The sequence below is a fragment of the Otolemur garnettii genome, unplaced genomic scaffold (assembly GCF_000181295.1).
Source record: "Otolemur garnettii isolate 467f Iridium unplaced genomic scaffold, OtoGar3 scaffold00001, whole genome shotgun sequence".
NCBI lineage: Eukaryota > Metazoa > Chordata > Mammalia > Primates > Galagidae > Otolemur > Otolemur garnettii.
Genome location: NW_003852396.1, coordinates 50,270,258 through 50,294,971, shown reverse-complemented (window position 1 = coordinate 50,294,971; position 24,714 = coordinate 50,270,258).

Below are 24,714 nucleotides of genomic sequence, written 5' to 3'. Positions count from 1 at the left end.
TTTAATATAGTTCCTCATGTTGTGCTGACCTCCAACCACAAAATTATTTTCAATGCTACTTCATAACTGTAATTTTGCTACTGTTATGAATTGTAATGTAAATATCTGATATGCAGGATGTATTTTCATTGTTGCAAAGGGGTTGCAACCCACAGGTTGAGAACCACTGACTTAGAGGCTATTGTTGCATAATTAATTGGTTTAATTTTGGTATTGTGTTTCAGACACTAGGGAGCTCCAGGGAGAGGGAGGAAGATGGGGGAAACTACTGGTCAGTATAATATCAGAATACACACATTTATCAAGTAATTTCACTATCTTATGTGGGTCTGATTTCTGGCACCTCAAAATAATTGCAATGGTAACATGAAAGATCACTGATCACAGATCACTGTAACAAGTGGTATAATGTAAAATGGTATAATGTCAATAACAAAGATTTAAATGTTGAAAGAATTACCAATGTGACACAAAGACCCAAAGTGAGCATATGTCATTGGAAAAATGGTGGTGATAGCCTTGTTAGTCACAGCATTCCCATGGGTCTTCAATTTGTAAAAATCATAGTATCTGAGAGGCATAATAAAATAAGATATGCCTGTCATTTAATAGCAATTTATTGTAATAAGTGCTGTGTTAGATTAGGTATGTGATGCTGGTAGCGGGAACGAGGTCAGGAAAGGCAGCTTGAAAACTCTTCAAAGTCGAATCATTATCTAGAAATGAGTTATCATCTAACAATGAAAGTGAAGAAGGTTTCTGGGGTTCTGAAAGTAGTTTAATATATCTCATGAGATGAATTAGGAGAATAAAAGAGTAGGCAAATAGGATATATCTTTCAAAGGCATTCTGAGATCCACTCATGAAATAACATTAAACTTTGTGTGTATATGCATATCATTTCTAAAAAGGCACAACCTTAATTCATAAGGATAGTATAGGAACTGTTAAGTTGGGGTCAATTACGTGTACAAAGATGATATCTACATTCTTCTGAATGTCCGTTTCACAACTGAAGATCATGCTCATAAAATACAGTAATTGAAAGACAGCAAAGAGTACAATTCCTTTTTCACAGAACAGATATTGTGGTGGGAGAAATAACACTTTCTTAAGCAACTAAATAATAATAATCCCATTTCACAGTTGAGGAAATTGAAAGATAGAGTTCAACTAAGTTAAACTCTATATTCATATATATGATAAAACCAGAATTAAAATTTACTAATACTAGACAAGCAGGACTAGACAACAAATGACATGGCATAATGATCACTTGGCATGAAGATCACCCTCAAGAACAGCTAAGCTCTGGCTTTAACTTGACAGCTGCTATTTATGCAAATGGCTGCCTAGTCTTTAAATAAGAATTAAGGACTCTTATTTCTAACCTTCTTGGATTCTTAAGTATTTTAACTTCAAGTACAAATAAATTTATTTGTTACCTATAAGTTTTAGAAAAGTGCAAAGGATAGAATAAATCTACTATGTTTAGCTGAAAGTATGCCTACCTGGTATACAGGCCAGCCTATGGTTTTTCAGTTTAAGTATGAATATTTCAAATTCCTCCATGGAACTGAAGGTTTATTGATAAGAAGTCCTCATGGATGCAGAACTGCTCTGCTCAGCCACTGGGGGAGCTCTCCATATTTCCTATGTCTATTTTCTATGTGCTTCCACCTCAGTATTCATCTGTAGATGCTCTGTGTCTAGATGGAAAGTGCTAGAAAACCTGTACACAAGACTCTCCCACATCATTTGTTCTGGGGAAAGTTTTCATGAATCTTAAATCATTGCACCATTGAAGGGTTTTATGTTAATTTTTCTACTCTATGCACAAATTTGTTCCTTATAAAAGTGGCATTGAGAATTGGATGCTTCTGTTTATGGCACATTTACTACGGGCTTTATCTTCCCAGGTACTTTATTCACAAATTTGATTCTTATAATAACCCTATAATTACTATTCTATTCTGTAGCTAACAAATGAAACTATCCACCAATTGGTGGGAGCCCATAGCCACCAATTAACTTGTCCACAATTGCATACCTAGTAAACTAGTCACAATTCAAATCTAAACTGTCTGATTCAAGAAAATGGCTTCAGTTTCCTTATTCTAAAGACACTACATACTTATTTACTTAGAACTGAATGACATTGTCTTAATTTTGTGCTTTAAAATTTTTCTTTTTACTTTTGAATTATTATGGGTATATAACACTTGTCTACCTTAAACGCACTGTGAAGTAATTTTGTGTTTACAAAACATTCTCATTATTTACCTCTTCTAGAATTAAGACAAAGCATCTTAGGTTATTCTATTCAGATCTTCATTTTAGAGAAATAGCTGAGTGTCAGAGGGGGTGACAAGCTCTGGAGCAGAGTCACGCCAGGCCAACTAATTCATTCACTTTTTCTAACAGGACTTGCTTCTCCTACTATACTGCTTATTAATGCTGCATAAGTAGAATGGGAATAGAAACATCCCATTCAAAACCACTCCTCTTAATTTTTTAGGGCTTATTATTTAGTTAAGGAAATACTTTCAATGGCAAATGTGAAAGCCTAACTTGTATAAATCTTACCATATACTCCTAAGAGAGAAATCATGCTCATAAAATCAACGAGTTGACACTGTAGCAAATTGGGACTTACCACAGCATAAACAAGAGGCATCGTGATGTGTTCAGAATATATTAAATACCTACTAACCCAGACTGGCTTACTCAAAGTCATATAGTTGCAAATGTTTGTGAGAAATGGAATCAATGGGCTTGAACCACTCTATGTAAGATCTCCTGTGTAAACAAATCAGAATCATAAACCTGTTAAGGTAAACTTGTTCAGTTACTGAATGAGGAAAATGTTGTTTCCTAGAAGCATTTGAGTTTTCCGAGGAAGAAAGTTGGAACACTGTGGAAGAAAACACCTACGCTTAGCACCCTGGAGATTTGAATTTCATTGTCTGCGTTAGTATTCATTTGTGATGTCCTCTCCATCTGTGATGGACTATGCGATCTCCTGGGAATTATATCTGTCCTGCTTGCTTTCATGGCTTAATGTGAGGTTCATGTGAGAATGCAGGTGTGAAAGTCCTTAAAATGCAAAAAATTGCATTATGTATTTATGGGGTTAAGTGATCAAAGCAATAGTAGAGTTGTCTCTAAATGGGTCAATTAGAGAGTAGATATCTCAAAAGAAATATTTACTGACAGGTATTAAAGCAAATAAGAAGGCCATTAGCCTGTGGTTATAATCAGAACTCCTGCCTAGGCAAACCAGTTCCCAATTCAATATAAACAGACAAGCAATACTTAAGCTTAATAAATCAGCAACTTCTAACTAACCTCTAACTAGCAACTTTTCACCACATCATTGTCAAATAAGGCAAAGGTCTACTTATAACCAACCAAGTGTCTTCTGTACTTTGCTTTGGTGTTGGCTCATTAAAGGCCTACTTACTGCTCATGCTCAGAGCAGAGCTCTCTGAACATCTTCTGGTTCTAAGTGCTTCCCAGTGTACATACAGGTGCACAGATATATGTGTTTGTGTATATGTGGCATGTGTGGTTCCTTCTTTACATAAACACTGTCAAATTTAATTTGTCTAAAGGTTTTCTTTTAATTACCCAGGCACTGTGCTGGGCATGTCTCGTACTTTCCATGGTAGCATGTCATTATCATTTTACTAATCTACAAAAGGCTAAATATATTTCCCAAGTTCACACACTTAGTAATCTGTAGCACAGGAATTCAAATCTAGGTGTGTCTACCAGAAAAGGCAATGACAGAGACAGATGAAAGAGAGAAACAGGAGAATATCTGGAAGAGGGCAGTATCATTATGGACAAGAGGTGAGAAGCCTTCGAAGGGGAAATAATTGGATGTGTGAGGCCTGGGGAGGTCACCTGGCACATTTTAAGGCGCAACTTCTGTGAGTGTTATGTTAACATAGAATTCATATGTCAAGGCAGCTGAAGCCATCTGTTCCCTCCTTAATTAAACTAATTTGCTTTTGTTCTTTCACAGTGAAAAGAACCGCTTTTCTCCTTACAGCCCATCTTCTTTATTATAATAGAGACCCTGTGAAAAGAACAGATGTGTGGATTAGGGAGAATCTGTGACCTTTCTCAGGAAAACCATGTCAAAGTTCTTGCCCTATGAAAAGAAGATGAAGTATATTAAAGACATTTTCTGCTCCTTTTCTTCCACTTCCTCTTTCTCTTCCACCCTCTCTTCCTCCTCCTTCATCACCATCATCATAGTTTTACTGATATGAAGCTAGAAATCCCACCCCCCTCCCAGCCTTGAAAAAGTCAGTTAGCCTTTCTCTTGGGAGAATCATGGTAGATCCCTCATATATGGACCAATAATTTAGAACAAGATGGTTAGATCAGCCTATCTCTGGGTTCCTTCACAGCTTTAAAATTTGAGAATTGTCAAATCAACTGTAATGAGCTCACTCTGCATCAGATAGAGAGAAAAGAAGATGATACAAATTATAATCCCTGCACTCAAGAGGTTTAGAAAGTAGAAGGTATGTGGGAAAAAATGGGGATTTAAAAAAGTACACTCCAAGGGCCATCAGACTATTACCTAGGCTGGTTATAGGGAAGCCATTCTTCTCAGAGTACACTTTCAGTTTATTGTGTCTTAAAAGTTTAGACTTAACCTTGTTCTTGCTTACACAGCTGCTAGGCACAAGATTAGAAAATGATCTTGAAGAAAAACAGATCGAGAGACTGGAATAGACCACAGACTGCTGCTCACAAGATCCACCAGATGACCTATTGGCTGGTATCTTGCACAAAGCTTGCTTTCTGCTATTAACCCACTTTACCACTTCCCTTTATAAGTTACTCAGAAAGCAGAAAAGATGAAATGCTCATTGAGAATATTGTCCACCATCTTCTCAGGCTGTTGTCACTTGAATAAACCGTGTTTCCTTCACTAAGGCTCACCTCTCCTATCTGATTCTCAGGTGATGGGCAGCTGAACTTGAATTTGGCAACACAAAAAAACTTGCTGAAATGATCTCACATGGACATTCTGAAATCTTTTTATATAATATTCAATAATATTTATCTTTCTTAAAATCTAAAACTTTTATTTTGTGACAGGCCCCCCCCCTTTTTTTTTTTGAGACATGGTCTCACTCTGTTGCCTCAGGCTAAAGTGCAAAGGCATCATCATAGCTCATAGTAGCCTCAAACTTTTGGGATCAAGTGATCCTCCTGCTTCAGCCTGCCAAGAAACTGGGACTATAGGCACCTGCCACCAAACTCTGCAACTTTTCTCTATTTTTAGTAGAGGTGGGGTCTTGCTCTTGTTTGGGGTATTCTCAAATTTCTGAGCTCATGACCCTTCCACCTTGACCCTGCAGAGTGCTAGGATTACAGGCATGTCTTTGAAGGTGAAATTGGTCTCTTTGCCTCTTTATCACCCTTTACTTTTCTCGATTACCCCCACCATATTACACGTTCACTTCCATTTTATTTTATTTTATTTTATTTTGAGACAGAGCCTCAAGCTGTCCCCCTGGATAGAGTGCTGTGGCATCACAGCTCACAGCAACCCCCAACTCCTGGGCTCAAGTGAGTCTCCTGCCTCAGCCTCCCAAGTAGCTGGGACCACAGGCGCCTGCCATAATGCCCGGCTATATTTTGGTTGCAGCCATCATTGTTGTTTGGTGGCCCGGGCTGGATTTGAACCTGCCACCATAGGTGTATGTGGCTGGCACCTTAGCTACTCAAGCCACAAGCGCTGAGCCCACTTCCCTTTTCAAAATGATATTTATGATTCAAAGACCAAGCCTCAAATACCTGGTCCTCTAAAAGACCTTCTTCCTTCAACAAGAGATGATCTCACTATCCTTTAAATTCATGTCCTACTCTCTCATTTGCCTATACAAGATCATAGCCTAGGAGCCCTTAGGAAGCATTCCATTTGGGGAGGGGCCTCACATTGAAGTCTGGCTTGACCACTGAGTAGCCAGGTGGCTTCCCTAAACCTTCATTTCCTCTCTAGTAAAGTAAGTCAAATAACATTCGCTTCCACCCTTGCCACTGGGAATTAAATAAAATAACATGAATGTACTGAGCATAGATTCGATGAACGTATCTGAATCCTCCCCTGGCAATTTTCTCAGCTTTCCATTTCAGTCAATCGTGTATCATTTTATCCTCCATGATAGAGAGTGAACTCTGAGAACAGGAAACTCCTCTCTTACTCATCTCTGCATTTCCCACACCCCCACTTCTGTGCTCCTCAGTACTTAGCACAGATTCTTTGTTAATGTGTAAATTCCCTTACATTGGTGTCAGTCTGTGCAAATCATCTCCTGAAGCTTGTTAAGAACGTTCAGCTACATTATGTTCAACTGGAACAGGGACAGAGTGGAAAACTCTTGTCTTCTTCCCATTTCATAATCGTATGCCACCCTCCAGTGCTTTGGAGAAAAGGCGGTAGTCTCTGTCATTTCACCATAAGAAATGCATCAATTTTTTGATTAAAATCCCCCCTTGTTAAACAGTCAGCACTGGTCTAATCCTTAAAGGAGGGAAATGCATGGACAGAGTACACTGAGCTAATGTGTGAGCCTTCTCTTGTCAAGAACAGACTCTCCCCTGGCCCTGGGATACAATCAGCAGGAGGCCTGAATAATGAAGCATGAGTGCTCGCTCACCAGTATTGCTGTCTCTATAGCTACCATGCCAGCTCCTACCTAACCCTTTTCCTTTTTCATTGGTCCCCTTTCAAGGTTCCCAAGGATTTGGCACTTTTCCACTGCCTCTAACCTACCAAGCTGTAAATACTCAACTGAGAAATACAAAATGTGTTTATAGGACTTCCGACAGCTCCTCATCTAAACCATAAATATGAATTGCATTTTGACATTTCTCAGGAAACACTCCATCTCCTGAATTCAATTGGCAGCACAAATTTACTCCCCATGAGACTCAACTTTGCAGTTTTCAATCAAGCACATGCATATGGCTGCGTTGTGCTAAAGAAAGTGGAACATTATTAGGTCATATGCCCTAAGTGGCCGTGTCTTACAGTGATTGTTTCTAAGCTGTGAGAAATTTGTTTTGATAGTACTCAAACTTCACAAATAGTTAGTCTGAGACTTTAGTGTTAAAGATTTTCTATAGCTGCCGCCACAGTAAACGCAGATAGAACATAGAGTATATAAGATCACAGATTTGGAAATCAGATATACATGATCAGACAAATAAGTTGACAAATTCATCCTAGAAAAAGTTCTACATAGCTTATTGCTAAATGTCACTCTGGTCACCTTTGAAGTACTCCCCTCGGGAAGCTATGCACTAGCACCAGCAACTAGTCCACTTTTCAAATCAATTTTGGAACTCTTTCATGCAACCAGAGCCATCAGAAGTGTCATCATAGAAGGTGACAATTAAGTTGGCAAATTTTTCCTGGAGTTTGCTAACTTAATTGTGAGACCTCGTATTTCTTTTCTAGCACCTTGGGAAGTTACTTAATATTCCCAAGCTTCAATTTCCTCATAAAAATTAATAACAAGAAATACGAAAACTACCTAATGGATTATTTGTGACACTGCAGTGAAATGTATATAAATCGGTGGAGCAAGATAGTGGACAAGAGACAGCTTCTTTGTAGCCACGGTAGTGAGATTGAGAAGAGAAGGCTCCAGGTACCTCTAGCTTGTGGGCTCTGCTCAGAAACCTCCCTTCAGAGATACAGGGAGGCAGTAGGAGACTTCAGGACCTGAAGAAGGAGGAGGAAAGCAGCGGAAAAGTAGTGTGTAGTTGCTGGCCAGTGAATCCACAGCTGCAGCAGCCACAACAGTTTGCAGACAGAGAAGGCCAGTCCTGGTGTCTTTTTTTTTTTTTTTAATTTGGGTACTTGATTGAGTTACCTTGGGAGAGCTTGGGTGAGAAATTGAATGATTTTGTTGTTTTGGGGTTTTTTTTAATGTTCTTTTTATTAAATCATAAACACATAGATCATGTATACATTAATGTATTTATGGGGTATAATGTGCTGATTTCACATAAAATTAGGAATGCTTACATCACACTGGTTACTATATACCTCATCTTCTTTACTTAGTTATTGTGTTAAGACATTTATACTCTATACTAATAGATCTGACATGTACCCTTGAATTATGCACCATTGGTATGATCCCATCATTCACTCTCCCTTGATCTGCCCCCCCCATCCCCTTTCCTCCCTCCTTCACCTTGGGCCATAGTTGTGATCTATTCTTCATATGAAAGTGTGAGTGATTGTAAATTGGTTTCATAATAGTCCTGAGTACACGGGATATTTTTTCTTCCATTCTTGAAATACTTTACTAAGAAGGATTTATTCCAGTTCCATCCATGTAAACAGAAAAGAGGTAAAGTCTCCATCATTTTTTAAGGCTGCATAATATATTTCATGATATATATATATATATATATATATATCTCACAATTTATTAATCCATTCATGGTTCGATGGGCCCTTGGGCTTCTTCCATGACTTGGCTGTTATGAATTGAGCTGCAATGAACAATCTGGTACAAATATCTTTATTATAAAGTGATTTTTGGTCTTTTGGATATACCCCTAGTAGAGGAATTTCTGGATCAAATGGCAAGTCTACTTTTAGATCCCTGAGTATTTGCCTTATTTCTTCCAAAAGAGATGTATTAGCTTGCGCTTCCACCAGCAGTCTGTAAGTGTTCCCTTTTCTCCACATCCATGCCAACATCTGTAGCTGTGGGATTTCATCAGTAGGATCCTGAGGGCCAAGCCTACAAGGCAGCTTCCCTGCAATAGCTACACCCGGACTGCAACTGAGCAATGAATAGCACATAGGGGCCGGACTGAGCCACTGGGTGGAGCAGAATTTTAATTGCTTAGTTGCAGTCCAGGTGTGGCCATTGCAGGGAAGCTGCCTTACAGACTCAGCCCTCAGGGCCCTACTAGAAGGCTGGTTCTGGTGCTCCTGATTGGCAGGGCAGCCACTCCTGGGGATATCTGAGCAATACAAGCTTTCCTGGGAAAGCCATTGGATAGTCAAAGGACATAGAAAGGTTGAGGCATGTCTATTAAGGGTGCTGAGGAAAGCTTCAGGCTCCCAACTCTTCGATAATTGAGGACAAAGATGTCAGGAAGACAGAACCAGGTCTCGATATGGCACAAGCTTCCAGTCTCCAACTTATACAGGTGTATCAGTATTGTGATTAGCATGAAGATTACCTGTTGCTCAGGCAATATATAGCAAGATGTTCTTTTCTATTTGGTGGAGATGGGGTCTTGTGTCTGCTCAGGCTGGCAAAGAGCTCTAGACCCAGAGGGACACACCCAGTCCAGTACCCCAGATGTTAGGATTTGTGGATGTTGGTCAAAGTACCATACTGTATAACACTATTACTTTTGTCTATCTCTTTCTGTTACTCTCTTTTTTTTTTTTTTGTCAATCTTCCCTTTTACTCCCTTCCTTTCCTTTCTCTTTTCCCTTTTTTCATCTTTTATCCCTTCCTGCTCTTCTCTCTTCTCTTCCATTTAGTTCTTTAGCAAAAGGACACTTCAACAACTTAGGTCAAAGGCATGATAACTTAAAGAGCAGGAGGATGTGAAATGAAAAAATAGGACAAGGAAACAGAAAAAAGAAAACACTCATGAGGAAGAAACGGCAGAAAAATTCTGGCAACATGAAAAACCATAACAGAGCAACCCCCCACCAAGGTATCATGAGGTAGCTACTGCAGCGGATTCTGCCTATAAAGAAATAATGGAAACAACAGAAAGGGAATTTAAAAAGTGGATGGTCAAAACAATGAAGGAAATTGTTGAGAAAGTGAAAAATAACCAAAAGGAAATCCAAAAACAGAATCAGGGGGCAGCGCCTGTGGCTCAAAGGAGTAGGGTGCCAGCCCCACATACTAGAGGTGGTGAGTTAAAACCCAGCCCCTGGCCAAAAACAGAATCAAATAAGAGATTAACGATTAACATCATGAAGAATGTAGAAAGGATATAGCAGAACTTAAGAAATTGAAGCAGTTAATCAGGGAACTTAAAGATGAAGTAGAACATAGCAATAACAGATTAGACTATGGAAAAGAAAGACACTGAGAGGTAGTGGATAAAGCTCTTGAGCTAACACCAGCATTAAAGAGTCAGAAAAAAGGAGAGAGAAAACAGAACATACAGTAAAAGAATTCCGGGACTTCATGAAGCGTTCAAACATATGAGTTATAGGTATCCCAGAAGAGGAAGAAGAATGCCCCAGAGGAATGGAAATACTACCAAAGGATATCATAAATGAAAATTTCCCAAGTATCAACAAAGATTCAGATACAGTCCTTTCAGAGGGATATTGAACCGTAGGGCATCTGAACTCAAACAGACCTTCTCCAAGACATATTGTCACAAACCTGTCCAAAGTTAAGATGGAAGAGAAGATTCTTCAAGCAGCCAGGAGTAAGCACCAATTGACCTATAGAGGCAAATCCATCAGCGTGACCACAGACTTCTCAGATAAAACTTTTCAAGTCAGAAAAGAATGGTCATCTACCTTTAACCTACTTAAATAAAAAGATTTTCAGCCCAGAATTCTATATCCTGCTAAGTAAGCTTTACAATTGATAGAGAAATCAAATTATTTACTGATATGCAAACCTTGAGGAAGTTTGCTACAATAAGAGCAGCTCTACAGGAAATACTTAGACTTAAGTATGGACCACTAGCAAACTAAACACCTAGAAACTAAAGGACAAAAGCTGGCTTTCACAATGATGCAAAAGATAAAAATAAGCAACAGACTATCACACAATAAGATGAACAAAACTCCACCACATTTATCAATTTTCCCAGTAAATGTTAATTGCTTGAATTCCCCACTGAAGAGGCATAGGCTGGCTGATTGGATAAAAAAAGCACAAGCCACCATTCATTTGCTGCCTGCAGGAAACATATCTAGCCTTGAAGGACAGAGTAAAACTCAAGGTTAAAGGATGGAAGACAATTTTTCAGGCAAATAGAATTCAGAAGAAAGGAGGGGTTGCCATCTTATTTTCAGATACAAGTGGATTTAAAGCAACTAAAGTAAAAAAAGACAGAGATGGACACTTCATATTAGTCAGGGGAAAAATACAACAAGAAGACATTTCTTTTTTTTTTTTTTTTTGAGACGGAGCCTAAAGCTATCCCCCTGGGTAGAGTGCCATGGCATCACGCTCACAGCAACCTCTCCAACTCCTGGCCTCAAGCGAGTCTCCTGCCTCAGCCTCCCAAGTAGCTGGGACTACAGGTGCCTGCCACAACACCTGGCCATTTTTTGGTTGCAGCCATCATTGTTGTTTGGCGGGCCGGGCTGGGGATTTGAACCCGCCACCTTGGGTGTATGTGGCTGGCGCCCCAGCCGCTTGAGCCACAGGCGCCGAGCCAAGAAGACATTTCAATACTAAATATTTATGCGCCCAACTTAAATGCTCCCAGATTTTTAAAACAGACCTTAATTAGTTTGGGAAATATGATATCCTATAACACCATAATAGCAAGGGACTTTAACGCTCCTCTTACAGTGCTGTACAAATTCTCTAAACCAGTGGTTCTCAACTTCCCTTATGCCACGAGTCTTTAATACAGTTCCTGTGGGTCAAGACCACAGGTTAAGAACCGCTGCTCTAAACAGAAACTAAACAAAGATATAAAGGACTTAAATGTGACATCAGAAAAAATGGCATTAGTAGACATATACAGAACACACCATCCCTAAACTAAAGTATATATTCTTCTTGGCCCATGGAACAGTCTCCAAAATAGATCATATTCTAGGACACAAATCAAACCTCAACAAAATCAAAAGAATTGACATTTTACCTTGTATCTTCTCAGACCACAAGACAATAAAGATAGAACTCGACTCCAACAAAAATTGTCATCCCCACACAAATGCATGGAAATTGAACATATGCTGAATGACAATTGGATCAAAGAAAAGAAAAAGAAATAATTAATTTCCTGAGCATAACAATAATGAAGACACAAGCTACCAAAACTGTAAGATACTGCAAAAGCAGTCCTAAGAGGGAAATTTATCGCATTAGAGGCCTACATCTGAAAAACAGAAAGAGAGCACATCAACAATCTAATGAATCATTTCAAAGAAATGGAAAAGGAAGAACAATTCAATCCCAAAGCTAGCAGAAGAAAAGAAATACCAAAATTAAATCAGAAACAAATGAAATTGAAAATAAAGGAATCATTCAGAAAATTAATGAAACAAAAAGTTGGTTCTTTGAAAAGATAAATAAAATTTATGAACCACTGGCCAGATTAAACAGAAATAGAAAAGTAAAATGTTTAATAACTTCAATCAGAAATAAAAAGGGAGAAATAACAACAGATACTGCAGAGATACAAGAGATTAGTTCGGATTACTACCAAAAATGTTACTCCGAGAAATTTGACCACGTAGAGAAAATGAATCAATACTTGGAATCGCACCATCTTCCTAGACTTAACCAGGAAGAAATAACTCTCTTAAACAGACCAATATTAAGCCCTGAGACTGCAGAAACAATAAAAAAGCTTCCAACAACAACAACAAAAAAATCCAGGACCAGATGGCTTCACACCAGAATTCTATCGTCCCTTCAAAGATGAGCTTGTACCTATACTGTAGAACCTACTCCAAAACATTGACAAGAAAGGAACCTTCCCCAACATGTTCTATGAAGCAAACATCACCTTGATTCCAAAACCAGGAAAGGATCCAAATATAAAGGAGAACTACAGACCAGTTTCATTAATGAATATTGATGCAAAAATACTCAACAAAATCTTAGCTAATAGATTACAGCTACACGTTAAAAACTTATACATCATGATCAAGTAGGCTTCATCCAAGGGATGCAAGGCTGGTTTAAGATATGCAAATCCATAAATATAATGCACCATATTAATAGAAGCACAGACAAAGACCATATGATCCTCTCAATAGATGCAGGAAAAGCATTTGACAAAATTAATCATTCTTTTCTAACAAGAACATTTAAGAAAATAGGAATAGGTGACACATTACTTAAGCTGGTTGAAGCCATCTATGGCAAATGCACAGCTAACATCAAACTGAATGAAATAAAACTGAAAGCTATTCCACTTAGAACTAAAACCAGACGAGGATGTCCACTGTTGCCACTACATTGTGCTGGAAGTTCTAGCTAATGCAGTCAGCCAAGAGAAGGAGATAAAAGGCATCCAGATGGGGAAAGAGGAGGTCAAACTCTTGCTGTTTGCTGATGATATGATCCTATACTTTCAAAACCCTAGAAACTCAACCACAAAATGATCAGGAAATACAGTAATGTCTTGGAGTATGAAATCAATGATCACAAATCAGTAGCCTTTATATATGCCAATAACAGCCAAGTTGAGAAACAAATCAAGGACACAATTCCCTTCACAGTAGCTTCAAAGAAAATTAAATATTTAGGAATATGCCCAATAAAAGAGGTGAAAGATCTATTCTCTTTTTTTGGGCCAGGGCTGGGTTTGAACCTGCCACATCCAGCATATGGGGCCGGCGCCTTACCCCTTTGAACCACAGGCACCGCCCAAGATGAAACAACTCTTCAAAGAGAATTATGACACCCTCAGAGAAGAAATTGCAGAAAACACTAACAAATGGAAGAACATATCATGTTCTTCCTGGGAAGAGCTGGAAAGAATCAACATTGTCAAAATTTCTGTTCTACCCAAAGAAATCTACACATTTAATGCAATCCCAATTAAAATACCAATATTATGCATTGAAGGAATGGAAAAAATAGTACTTTGTTTTGTATGGAATCAGAAAACTCCCATTTAGCTAAAAACAAAGTCGGAGGCATCACCCTACCAGACTTCAGACTATATTAAATGTCTGCAGTAATCAAAACAGTATGATATTGACACAAGAATAGAGACATAGACATATGGAAATGAATAAAAATTCAAGAGATGAAACCATTCTCTACTTTCCACCTGATCTTTGTAAACCAAACAAAAGCATACAATGGAGAAAAGAATCCCTAGTCAACAAATGGTGCTGGAAGAAATGGATAACCACATGTAAGAGACTAAATCTAGATCCACACGTTTCACTACATACAAAATTTGACTCAAGATAGATACAAGACTTAAATTTAAGGCACACAAAAAATAAAATCTAAAAAGAAATTGTGGGGGAAAGTCTTGATGATCTGGACTGGGGAAAGATTATATGACAAAGACTTCAACAGTCATCGCAACACAACAAAAATTAACAAATGGAACTTAATTAAGCTGAAAAGCTTCTGCATAGCCAAGGACACAAGTAAAGCAAAGGATGACCCTCTGAATGGGAAAAGATAATTGCAGGGTATGAATCTGATGAAGGGTTGATAACTAGAATCTACAGAGAACTCAAATTAATCAACAAAAAGAGTAAATAATCCCATCTATCACTGTGCAAGGAATATGAACAGAAGCTTCTCTGATGAAGACAGATGAATGGCTAACAAACATGGAGAAATGTTCATCATCCCTGATTGCCAGAGAAATACAAATCAAAACTACCCTGAGATATTACCTAACCCCAGTGAGAATAGCCCATATCACAAAGTCTCAAAGCTGCAGATGCTGGTGTGGATGTGGAGAGAAGGGAACACTTTTACACTACTGCTGGGACTGCAAAGTAATACAACCTTTTTGGAAGGAAATATAGAGAATCCTCAAAGAACTCAAATTAGATTACCCATTTTATCCTGCAATCCCATTACTAGGCATCTACACAGGGAAAAAAAATGTATCACAAGGACATTTGCACTAGACTGTTTATTGCAGCTCAATTTACAATCACCAAAACATGGAAACAACCTAAATGCCCACCAATTCAGTAATGGATTAACAAACTGTAGTATGTGTACACCATGGGATACTATGCACCCAGTAAAAAGATGGAGACTTTACATCTTTTGTACTAACCTGGATTGAGTTAGAACACATTATTCTTAGTAAAGCATCACAAGAATGGAAAAGCAAGAATCCAATGTACTTAATTCTAAAGTGAAGGCAGTAGTTGGTCTAATACAAGGTAGGGAGTAGGGAGATCAAGGAGTGAGGAGAGGGGAGGAGGGAGGATGATGGGGGGTCATGGTGTATGGCACACCTCTTCAGGGCAGGACACAATTATAAGAGGGACTTTATCTAATAAATGAAATCAATGTAACCTAATTCTTTGTACCCTCAATGAATCCCAAACAATAAAATGAAGAAAATATGCCAAAAAGTTAAAAAAAAAAGGTTAAAAATCATTTAGCTTAGTGCTGGCATTTATTAAACACTCAACTGAAAGTGCCATAAAAAAGATACTCTTATATCCATTATAAGATAGAAATTTTAATACTAAAATGGGTACTGACTCCTCAGAGATACTGTTACCTTCAGGCTAAGCTACCTGGACTTATAGTCAAATCTAGAAAGACTTTCAATTTCCATCCAAGATTCTTGATCCTGTCTTCACCTCCCACCCACCCCAACTTTATCTACTAGAAGTTGAGATCAGGCCAGGATTAACTACTGAGTTTTCAGAGATTGAAGCTTTAGGCATCTGGGAATGATTGTGTAAGATAATTACTCATGTGTCTGCCTCGCCTGCTAGAATTCAGACTCTCAAGGAACTGAACTCTGTCTTTCTTTATCCTGCCTGTTAGAGATCAATGGGAGAAAGCCACTGCCTAACTGTTCGTGTTAGGCCAGCTCCCAGTTGATACATCATAGGCACTGTTTTTCTTTTTTCTTTCTGGAGGTGTTAACTAGTTTATCTCATACATAAAAGGGACTTTGAGACTCATGGCACCACACTGTGTGATTTATTTACATGCTTCACCTCATTTAATATTCACCATGATCTATGAGATAGACACTCCTGTTATTCCCATAGTACATATGAGAGGACTGATGATTACAAGAGTTAAGTAAACTTCCAGCAAGTGGCAGAGCCTGGATCCCAAACCAGAACTTACTGAGCATAGAGCCTGCTGACTAATTAAATACCCATCTACAGGAAGTATTGACAAATGTAATGAGTCAGGAAAATCACTATGAAGGATTGTTGATGGATTTCATTATTGTGTTTCCAGTTTTTGTTGGTATCTTATCCCAGATCATAGCAACTTACTACCTTTGGAAGTTGGAGAGCTCAAAACTGCAAAACTGTTCATATTTACCCATATAACCATCTCATGTGACCAGAGATTCACAGAATCAAACCTGGTCCTCTTTTTCTCATAGTACATGTCTAAGCATTCAATTGTGTAGTATCGGGGTAATCACCCTGTATGGAGACTCCTGCTCTGCGGCAGGACATGCTTCCACACAAATATCCCTACTGGCCACAAGTTTCTAGAAGAGGAGACACAGTATTTGTCCACTGTTTCTCCATTTTTTTTTTTTTTTTTTGTGGCTTAGCTAAAAGAAGACATTGAAATTTTGAACATGGGTATTTTAGCCTAGAGATGGAAGAGCGAAGTCTCAGTGGATAGGAACATGAGATTTTAGCTAGGAAGTAAATGCCAGCTGTCACTTGGAATATGTCTGGAGACCTCACTCCCTACAACTCTTCCAACAGCTTCCAAGAGTTGGGAGCTCTTCCAACTTTGAGCTCCCTAGAGATGAGTCTAAGATCTCTATCCTTAATCCTGCCACAGGTCAAGTTTATACTGATGCTCAGGTAAAAACACATGAAGTAGGTTTAACCTATTTTTAGGTATCAGAAATCAGAATCAGTAGGAAGCCAAGAGCAGCTTTGAGGATTCTGGAGTCTTTTACTTTATATACACATAAGTTAAGAGGACCTTTCCTGGAATCTTTATTTGTAAGTCCACAATGTTATAAATTTTGTTCCCTCTGACCCTTTTCTTTATAAGCCCTGATTCACTGCACAACATCCTTTATCCTCAAAAAAGCCCAGCTAACTGATTTTCTTAAAATCGGGAGTGACTTTCTCATATGGCTTCATCCTAACCTTTTTGGCTGCTTCTAATCCTATTAGCAACCTCCCATCATAGAACATTAATATGGTTGTATCTGATTTCTTTCTCCCTTTCTTTCTTTTTTTGCCAATACCCTACAAAATCCAGTAGCTTATTAGTGACTTTCATGTCATGTGGTTTTAGCAAAATTGAATGCTAATGAGATGCGATTGGGTGGAAAATTATAGCAATAGGGTGCTTGCCATCTATAATTGCAGCACAGGCTTTAGATAGGACTGGAGCCATCAGGATTTCTTTTGCTTAATAGTGATTTTTGAAGCACAGAAAAGCATGGCATATTTACAATTTATACAGCAGGTGATAAAGTAGCTTTCTATGGTAGATGGGAGGACAGCCTTGCAAATCATATAAATGATCCAGGAAAGCAGAGGGAAGATAACAGTTGCATTGTCTCATCTGAAGCCTCATTTATTACCCTCTGCTCTCCCCACCCCCCGAGGAGTAGAAAAAGATGCAGGATCATGGCAATTATGGTGGTCTTATCTAAAATAAACTTATTAAATGAGACAGATTCTTTATTCACTAGTCAGGAGTCAAATGATTAAACAGCTTTTCTTGCCATTGAATTTCCAGCAGAAATCAATGTACATTATACAGTTACAGCAGCTGAGATTGCAAAAGATCCAAGGACAGCATAAAGGCTGTGATTTACTGAAATATTTCATCCGGGTAATGGTCAAGAGATGGAGTGCAGTTTGTCCGTGGAGTATAGCTTATGTCTTGTTTATTTTGTATGAGTTAGAAAAGCTACTTGCATAAACTCCCCAATTGTAGTATTCCTGTTGCAAAACCATAACTGTCCAACTGAGAAGAATTGTCTCTACATTCAGGGCATTTTGAAGAATAAAAAGTTGCTTTATGGAGACTTAGATATTGTCATTCTACTGTAGACGGTGTTATCCATTGAGTTTGGCGTGGTTTATGACCAATACAATGACAGAGAGTTGTTAGACGCAGTGTCAGCTCTCCCTGAGCCACCATGGGGCATTAAAGAGGCACAGAAGAGACTGCAGTTTATGTTCTTGCATAATTCAAGCAGTTGGTTTGACCTTTTATACAAACTTTCTTTAACACCTACAGCTTTGTGGAGTTCGTACACATAACCATCTATCCAATGTAAATTTTAGATAAAGATGTACAATTTCAAAAGGAGGATAAGCATAAATTCCAATTATAATGTTTAGCAGCTGAAAAAATTCCTCCTCCTTGCCATAATGATATTATTTATTTGGGAAATGTCTACTTCTGAAAGGGATTTAAAGTGGCTGACCGTAAAAGCCATGTAAAATCAAATTTTCAGCTATCCATTACTATGTATCAAACTACCTTCACTCCTTTCTTTTTTTTGAGACAGAATCTCAGTCACCCTGGGGTTCAGGGCCATGACATCATAGTTCACAGCCAACTCTTGGGCTTAAGTGATTCTCTTGCCTCAGCCTCCTGGACCTTCAGTCTTACTGGTGTAAAATAACAACCATTTTACTCTGCTCACTATTCTATGTGGCAGCATTTAAGGAATAAAAGAGGAGGATAGATTATTAATGCTTCACAAGTAAGGGGGTAATTTCACTAATTATTTGCTTCTGGGATCCTGTATCAAGGATGTTTGGGGGTTCCTGGGGTCTTCATGCCACCCTTGCTAGGGTGATTTCTTCACTCATGTGTCTGGCCCTGATGGAATGACTGGAACGGCTGGAGCTGGCCAGGCCCTTCTCTTTCCATGGACTCAACCCAGGGAGCTTCTTCACAGCATGTCCATCCCTGAGTATCTGGGCTTCTTTTACATGGCAGGTAGGATTCTCTTGCAATCCTGGAGTCCTGAGCAGAAACTGGGAAGCTTCTAATGAATGACCTAACCTTGGAAGTCCTAAAGCCCTCCGTACGTGTCCTCTATCACATTCTAATGGTCAAAAAGTCTGTAAGGCTGGCCTTGATTCAGGGGCAGAGGATTTAAGCAATGTTTCTCAGTGGGAAGAACAGATGAGATTGTGCAGCCACAATAGTCACAAGATAACTAGAATCATGGTATTTTTAAAGAAAGAGAAGATATACAACAGAGAAAATAATTATACCAGAAAAGGAGGTTAATGATACCTCCTACTATGAGTGCAGAATTTAACTCTGAAATTCTCAATGATCAAAGTGAAAGAAAAAGAAAGAACTAGGAATTTAAGGTTCGTCAACTCTTTCAAAAGATCATGCTAGATTTGTAGTCAGAGCAAGGTTTTATCAATCACTTTCCAAAGACTAGAGTAAGCAAAGATAGTTCAAGAAAAGGAAAAGCCAAAACAAAGAAGATTAAGGGGCAATGGGGAGGGGGAGAAAGAGAGAGAGAGAGAACAAGTTTTGGGCTGCTCAGCCTTATAAAGAGTTTCACATGTCACAAACTCAAATGTCTCTATGTCTCGAAGCATCTATCTAGCAAGTACCTAAAATACTAGCAACACATGATGCCAACAATGCCAGAAAGAGGTAGAGCCTCTGTTGAATAGAACAGTGCATGCCCTACCTAAAAGCATCAAATTATTTTTGATCAAATTGATTTCATGCCAAACATACCATGTTTATGGCCGACTTTAGGCTGCTGGTGACTGTCAGGTTGTGCCCCTTGAATTGGATTCGTGGAAAAATTCTGAGCTCCTGGGCTAACAAATCACACTGGTAGATTTCTAGCTGCCTCTCAGCAGAATATATTAGTGATAGCAAGACCACAGTTAGCAACATCCAAAAATATAAACATGAGTACTTGGAGAGCTATGGTAAGGAAATCAGAGATCTACAGAGCTGAAAAGGAGGAAAACTTCCCTCAGTGCAATCAGTGAAACCATAATACGTTGCTTCAAACAAATGAGGTTCAAATAAATCTCTGGGCTGATGATCCAAGAATTCGCTAAAAATTTCACATAGGAATTTGGAGTGGCAAATATCCCAGTATTAAGTGGTTAGCTCAAGAAATTTAAACTGTGACACAGAGATCTTCCAGAAAGTCTTGTGTGTTGAATCTGATGAAGTTCTAGTAGAAAGGATAGAAGAATTTATCAAAAAATTCCCAGACTTCTCCAGAGGCTTCAAAGATGATGACAATTGCCAGCCATGGTGGCTCATGCCTCTAATTCTGGCACTCTGGGAGGCTAAGGTGAGTGGATGGCCTGAGCCCACAAGTTCAAGACCAGCTTGAGCCAGAGTGAGACCTCATCTCTAAAAATAGCCAGGCATTGTGGTGGGCACCTATAGTCCCAGCTACTTGGGAGGCTGAGGCAAGAGAATTGCTTAAGCCCAAGAGTTTGAGGTTGCTGTGAGCTGTGATGCCACAGCACTCTACCAAGGGCAACAAAGTGAGACTCTGTCTTAAAAAGAAAAAAAAAAAAAAGATGATGACAACTTTAATTCTGATGAGTGCAAATTCTTTTTTATTATTTATTTATTTAGTTATTTTTATTGTTGGGGGTTGATGGAGGGTACAAAGAGCCAGGTTACAGAGTGTGAATTCTTTTCCAAGGCAATGCCTGACAGCCTGATAGGAGCCTGTCATGAAGGGTGACAAATGTAAGAGTGGAAAACTATCCAAAGAATGTTTCACAGTTCTGTTTTGCTTTAGCTCAGATAGAAACTAAAGCTCTTGGTGACTGGTAAATCAGCAAAGCCATGTGCATTCAAGAATGCTGAAGCTCAAATTTATTCTCTCTCATAGCTTCTGCGGATCAGGGGTTTGGGAGCAGCTTGGGTGGGCGATTCTAGCTCACCATCTCCCATGTGGTTGTAGAGTCAGTGGGGACTGCATCCATCTGAAACTTGATTAAGGCCGGAGAATCTCTTCAAGGTAGCCCACCTACATGGCTGGCAAGGTGTCTGAATATCTGTAGGACAAGTGACTGGCTTCTCCTGGAGCACTAGTTCTCATGGGGTGGTTTTGGTATATTTAGAGATAAAATACAAGAACATAGATGACTGTTGCCTTATTTGAGGAGTGGCTAAGAAGTATCAACTAAGAAATGAACAGGAAATAGTTTATTCTATTGACAGTAGACAACTCTCGAGGCCACCCTTCAAGTGAGTCATCTCACAAACATGACACTGAAATTTCTGCCTCCAAACATGACCTCAAAATCCAACCTCTTGACCAAGACTTCATCAAAACATTTAAAATATACCACCAAGCCCAGCTCCTGCAGTGGGTCATTACTAAAACTCAAACCTGTGGTCTACCTGTGGAAGCAACTTCATCTGCTATATTAGTTAACACTCTGGATGCTGCCCACTGGATCAGTTCTGTTTAGAATAAAGTTTGGCCAGAAATGATACCAGCCAAAAGTGTTTCAAGAAAGTTGCATTTGTCATAACTCAAGAGCACAATGTTTTGACCCCAACAGACAGTTCATCTCCCCTGGCAGAAGGAGTAGATTTTGAAAGTTTTGTTGCAATGGATAGTGAGGTGGCAGCCTGTAATGAACCTAAGCCAGAAACAATTTTCCAAGCAACATTGACCAAAGCACAGACCAGCATAAAAGTTCATGAAGCAGCTGATGAAGTGGAGGAAGCAAGTGAGGATGACAGAGAACCTATAGAGACTCAGGAAGAAGAGAATGTCAGACATCTGTTAATGTAGTTGAAGTTATTTGCTATGGAAAAATGCCCATGTAGTCAGCATGGAGGGTGCTTTCTCCACTTACATTTGTAATGAGGAAGTAAATATACTTGAAAAAATAAAACAAACAAAAAAAAAGAAAGAAAGAAACAGGCCAGGTGGTGCCTGAGGCTCAAGGAGTAGGGTGCCAGCCTCCCATACAGGAGGTGGGGGGTTCAAACCTGGCCCCAGCTAAAAACTGTAAAAAAAAAAAAAAAAAAACTACAAATTTGTGGGATGATAGACTCAAAACAGAGAACAGAAAGAATGATTAAAAATCGAACAGTAAATGTATGATTTTGTATGATACTTTATGTATGATTTGATTGTGTGTTTTGATTAGGTATGATTTCATATGATATTATCTAATAAAAGCTATATAATAAAGTACATGTACATATCAGTACAGTAGGTCTGGGTCTGCTTGTTGACCACCTTTGTTTGTTACAGTTCCTTGGGTGTCAATTTACAGAGATTCTACGTACACAGTGACGTCAGGGGATGGGGACAGCTGCACCTACAATAACCACACTGAAACCCCAAGCTGTCAACATGGACAATAACAAAATTACTTTTTCAAGTACTAGTTTAAGTCATATGCCTTGACAAGATCAATCACTGCAAGAAGGCTAGGGAAGAGTGATGTCAGTCATAAAAGACAGGGTAAAGACTTCTAAAAATTATACCCTTCATAAAAACGATGAGAACACCAGCAGAAATTGTAACAATTTGCAGAACTGTGGGTAGTAACCAAGAGTTTTTAGACATCTAGGAAGTGTTTATTCAAGAACAACATCTTGATCTCAATAAGAACGGTGGTATTTAGTGTGCTTTAACTTCCTCTGTTTTAGTTACTCCCTTCTGAGCTCCACAGGAATACAGAAAACCACTAGGGCTTATTTTCAGGGGATGTCTTATTTTTATTACGTATAATACACAATCTACATTTATTCAAATACAGTTAAGTCATCTTCTTCTGGAACCTGACAGGGGGAGCCGACCTTGTTGGTGGGGCTGGCGCTGATGCGTGAACTCCTTTCCCCTAGCAGTTCACATGTGCACAAGAGGATGCCTGAGACCGTGGTTACCACACACGCACCCGCCCAAGTGCAAACAGCTTGGAGAGAGGAGCTGTGGCAGATAAAAGGTATTCTAGTCATCCTTACTGCTCCGCTCCAAAATGCAGGGCGTGGCTATGCAGATACACTGCATAGCCACACCCATTACTAGGTCTTATTATTGGGGTAGGGCTTATATTTAACAAATGCATAGAAATCCTGCTAGGGCTTATTTTGAGGGTGGGTCTTATTTTCAGGGAAACATGATACATGTTAAGCAAAGTTAAACAAAGGGATACTACACTAGCCAGTGATTCCAGTCATACATAGTATATACACAAGATATTGAAATCATATATCTACAAAACCGTGTACATGACTGTTCATAACAGCATCAATCATTAACAGCCCCACAGAGGAAACAATTCAAATGTCCATTAACTGGTAAGTGGGTGGAAAAATGTAGTATACTCATATAATTGAATATTATTCAGTCATAAAAAGGAATGAAGTATCAATGTATACTACAACACGGATATACCTTGAAAACATTATGCTAAGTGAAAGAAGACATAAAGAGCTCCATACTGTGTCATTTCATTTGCATGAAATGTCCAGATAGGAAAATCCAGAGAGAGAAAAGTAGATTAGTGGTTGCCAAGGGCTGACTGTTAATGGAAATGAGGAATGACTTCTACTAGGTACAAAGTTTCTTTGGAGGGTAATAAAATTGTTCTTTTTCAAGTGAGAGGCTCTCTCTTGAGTGGCTACCAAGAGAGAGCTTTCCCAGTGGCTACCATCAGCCCTGTTTTTGTTTTGCAATGCTTATGTCTTGCTGAGAGTTGTGACACTCTGAGGCTTCCTAAGGCTTCTTTACCCTATGCCATCCTTTTCCATTTATGTTCAAGTCTTTGAGTGGGCTCCTGTCACTGTTAGAAATTCTATTGGCTGTCAAAGTGAGAGAAACCTTCTTGTAGGTAAAGATTTTAGTGGATGAATGAAGTCAGGGGTACCTGCATTACTTACCAAAAATCTTTTGTGGAACTTCTTTTATTTCTCTAAATTTAGGTGAAGTTGCTGGATAACTGATATGCTACTGCAGTTAGTTGTGGCAAATATAGACAGTAAGAGTTTTATAATACTGAAATACCTTTGACAATTGGCTGACTTTCTACGTTACTTAGGTGGCTAATCTAGGACAGGGAATGTAGAAAAAAGCATTTTTGTTTGTTTTTATTTTGGGTTGATGATAGCATGAGAATGTTTTGAAATTAGTAAAATCCTACTTTAGATTTAATATTAAAGAGAAATCGATTCCCAACATTTACAATACCTGGGTTGATTCTAACCCCCTTGTACATTATGTGTTTTCTATTCAAGATTTTTTTCTCTTAAGTGAAAATTGCAGCCACACTATATCAAAAGGCTCAAAAACTTTTAGTCAATCCTAAATTTGAAGACCTGACCCACAACTGATGGTTTATGTAAACTCAGTCAAGCATCTTAGCCATTTCTGAACCTCTTTTTCTTGATTGCCAAATCTGAAAATAACAATAGCTTCATCATAAGGTTATTGCAAAGACTACAAATGAGATATTGCTTATAAAATACCTAGAATATTATTTAAATATGTAGTAATGTCTCAATGAATAGTAGTTACTCTTTTGGGAGATGTGAGCATTTTAAAATAAGAATTTAGTATTTTCTTTTCACTGATGTATGTTAGTTTTGTTTTATTGGATTTTAGTATCAGTATGTCATTAATCCTCATAGGTCCTCATCTAGGCATTAGAAGAGAATGTATGGTGTTTTTATAATATATAATCTAAGTGAAAAATACAAACTATAGTGTTTTAAAGCTACTATGTTTCCCTGAAAATAAGACACTGTCATAATTTTTTCTGAAGAAGACACACTAGGGCTTATTTTCAGGGGATGTCTTATTCTCCACACCAAAGCGCATGGCATGGCT